Here is a 3982-nt window from a genome sequence, read left to right as displayed (position 1 = left end):
CCATGCCCTTCCCATTTAGCAATGGCAGGTGTTGCCTCCATGACCAGTAAGAGCTGATGGATGCACCTCCCCTACTACTTTAAGGGGCCTCCCTCTTGAACTTCAAGTCCATCTGAACAAAGGTTAAGTCTGCCCTGCCTTTGAAATGCTCTGGCCATCCTGCACTCAACCCCTGGCACTCAATGTGGGCTGTTGACCAGGGCTGGGCAGTAAAACTGAGTGGTACACATGACAAAGGGCACAAGGCAGGGAGGATGAGCAGCTCCTCCAGGAACACAGGGGGCACAGCAGCTTGAGCACTTAGTGCAATGCAGGCTGATGCCTGTGCCTGGAAGAGTAACATCTGTATTGGAAAAATAAGGAATGCAGTACCAGGAAGAACTGCAAGGTAGGTGAGAGTTCTTTGGAAACTACAAATCACCTGGGAATGTAGTCTCTTCCATTCCCCCACCCCTGCTGTTTTCTTCCATAACAAGTGTCCTTCATAGCCTCTCTTTTATTGAGAGCCTCCTCCTGCAGTGAAAAGTAAACCCCACAAAGACAGCATTTCCTCTTGTTCATAACTGTGTCCCCAGTACTTACAACTATGCTTAGTACTTGGTAGAGGCTTACTAAGTACCTGTTGAGAAAAAGAAACAAGAGCATTATAATAAGAGAAAATGCCTCAGATGAAAAGAACAGGTTCTGGGGCTTTCAGGCCCCCAAGCAAGCTCAGAGTGCCCTGGGAGGAACACATCTGACAGGCCCTGGAGGACCTGGGGATGCATTGGTTGCCAAGGTGATGCCCCAGGCCACTAGATACTTTGGGCAGCTGACATCTCCTGGGGGGCAGAACAGCTTCACCATTTGCAAGAAAGTCTTCTTGAAATTCTCCTTGCAAAAGAAACACAGAGAACTGCTTTGATTTTTGGCTCTTTGATATTGCAATGACTTCATAATTTTTCATGATGCTTTTACAATTCGCACTATGCAGGCTGAGAATCCAGCTGCGTTTGCTAGCCTGTTAAAAAACCTTAGATTTGGTCATTTTTAGGATACCCCCAATCTCCATTAGAATCAAGGCCCCCGGGCAGCCCCCGTGGCGCAGCGGTTTAGTGCCGCCTGCAGCCCGAGGTGTGATCCTGGAGACCCGGGATCGAGTCCCACATCCGGTTCCCTGCATGGAGTCTGCTTCTCCCTCTGCCTGTGTCTCTGCCTCTGTGTGTGTGTGTGTGTGTGTCTCTATGAATAAATAAATAAAATCTTAAAAAAAAAAATCAAGGCCTCCTTTCCATAAGCTGCCAGGTTTGCAATTCAGGAGGTTGTACACATAGGGCAATCCTGTGTTTAGATGGTTCTGGAAAGCCATGTGTGGCAGGCAGGATCCTGCTTCACTCGGATGGCCTTGGAAAAAAACTAGCATTTGGTGTCACAGTAGAAATACAGGCTTTATCTGTAAGACCAGAGCAGGCAGGTCAATCACAGAGGGAAGTGCAGAGGGCAGATATGTACACTCCATCCCAAGGATGATTTCTTTCTATTCTGTTTTACAAGGCCAGAAAGGGAACCAGATGAGTATCTAGGGAGGTCTTCATGGAGGGAGGGGCAGATGCAGAATCAGGAGCCATCTTTTGCTCCATTGGTTTTCTTCTCCAAACTGTTTAATGACACCTTTTGTTTCATTGTTCTTTTCTATCATCCATTCAGTATTGGTCAGAGTTAGGTGCTGACTCCAAAAGGAGCCACTGGTTCTCTGTGCATTCTACTGAGCAGATGGGGATATAGGAGTATGGGTCATGGCCAAGGATAGCACTGTGCTTGGTCACAAAGATCAGAGAAAAGGGCCCCTTGAAGGCTTCAACCTTCTCTTGAGAAGGAGAGGGAACCTCATTGGCCAACCCCAGCAGTAATACTTCAGATATTCACAGCATGAGTCAAGGTGCAGCTAAAACTTCTTGCAGGCTGGGTTCAGAGGGCAGTCATATCCACCCAACTGCAATTGCCATGTGTGTTCCCAGGGCTGAGAGGCTCTGTGGGCAAAGCCAGGTGGGGAATGCAGAATCACACAGAATTCAACAGGTATCTTTTAGACGGGACTTTCTGACACTATCAGCATTCTCAAGTTGCTGTGAGCTCAAAAAGAGGGATATTATCCCCCACAAGACCTAAAAATGGTTGACTGGGCCTCCCTGTTCATTCTAGAACAGCTATTGAGATGTGCCCTTACTGAGGTCCTCACAAGACTGAATCCAGTGTGACACTGGTGAATGGAACCACATTACAGTGGATCACTGTGACCAGGCCTGTTCATTTTGATTCTTAATGTAATTTCTGGGGAAAGGACAAAAACATTGCCAGAGAAATACTGCCATCACATTTCCTGTGATGTATGGGGAGAAGGATCTAGGAGAAATGAGACACAAAAGGAGACAGCAGAAGCATGGAGGGGCCCATGGGATGAGACATGGGAGAACATCTGCATTATGCACAGGCTTTGGAAACAAGAGAACTGGGATATGACTGTGTGCCCTTCCAGATACTGTGGACATCCTGACTATGCCTGCAGTGGCTTGATGACCACTGATGTCACCATGGTCACACAGACATGTCTCAAGAACAAAACTAACTAGCAGCATCAGATGCCTGAAACAACATTCAGGTGCAGACAAAAGAGATGGAGCCTGGGAAGCTCTGAGAGCCTCCTGCACCCCCTGCCAGGAGCCTGGTGGAAAGACAAGGCAACACCCAAGCTCTGGAGGGGAGCAGCATCAAGGAAATAAACAGAAGGGCAGGCTCTGAAACTGGGAGACTGACAGAAGGTATCACCCACAGGGAGGAGGATGCTGAGGACAGTTGCTTGTGAAGAAGGGCTCTGTTACCATTGGAGGAGATCCAAAAAGGATCCAAAAGGTTCTTAAGGGGCCATCTGTCTAGAATAGCAGCCAGAGAATTCCTGTGCCTTGTGGCATGTCTACTGTGATAACTCAATGTTTATTTTATTTATTTATTTTTATTTTATTTATTTATGATAGTCACATAGAGAGAGAGAGAGAGGCAGAGACATAGGCAGAGGGAGAAGCAGGCTCCATGCACCGGGAGCCTGACGTGGGATTCGATCCAGGGTCTCCAGGATCGCGCCCTGGGCCAAAGGCTGGAGCCAAACCACTGCGCCACCCAGGGATCCCCTCAATGTTTATTTTAATGAGATATTTCTGCATGTGTTTCTACCCAAATTAAAACAAGGGTTCATGGCAAAAAGAAAAAAAAAAAAAGTAAGATCTGTAGGATAACATGTTCCAATGACTAGGAAAACAACTGTCAATAATTTGGGGTGAATCTTTCCATAATGTATTCTGAAAAAAATAAATTATACTCTATATTATGTGAACCCCTTTTTAAATAAACTACATTAAGGATTTTTCTTTCCAATAAGAACTTATATTAAGAGTTGCTTACCAGTTCATTGCATAAATGCAGTACTATTTATGTTGGGTGTATGGGTTATTTTTCAATTTTCCCTACCGCCAACATAGTGGGCATCTTTTTAATAATACTTTGATCTCTACTTGATTGTTTCCTGGGAAAGTTCTCAGCATTAGTTTGCTGGATCAAAAGAATTGTACATTTTAATGTCTTCAATGTATTTTGCCAAGTTGTCAAAAAGAAGCATGCAATTATCTGTTCTCCTAACAGTGGAGATTATTATAATTCCTTGTAATCTCTGCCAATTTCATAAGATTTTTAAAAAGGCATTTCAGACTTGTCCTGTGAGATGTACAAGGCATATATCATTATCCTTTTCAGAAAGGAGAAAAACAAGAAGCCCAAAGAGGTTAAGTAACTTATTTAACATCACACAGCTGTAGAGCCTAAATCCATGTAAGCCTTATTTGTTGCACTTGAACTTGGAACAGTCGCAGGGATGGCTTTCTCACATTTGGATTTTGCCTCTTTGAACATTGACACATACCCCAAACCTTCCATTGACTCTAAAGGGGTCTCT

The sequence above is a fragment of the Canis lupus genome, chromosome 2, assembly GCF_048164855.1.
Source record: "Canis lupus baileyi chromosome 2, mCanLup2.hap1, whole genome shotgun sequence".
Classification (NCBI taxonomy): domain Eukaryota; kingdom Metazoa; phylum Chordata; class Mammalia; order Carnivora; family Canidae; genus Canis; species Canis lupus.
The sequence above is the reverse complement of the archived record's forward strand: the minus strand, read 5'-3'. Positions refer to the sequence as shown.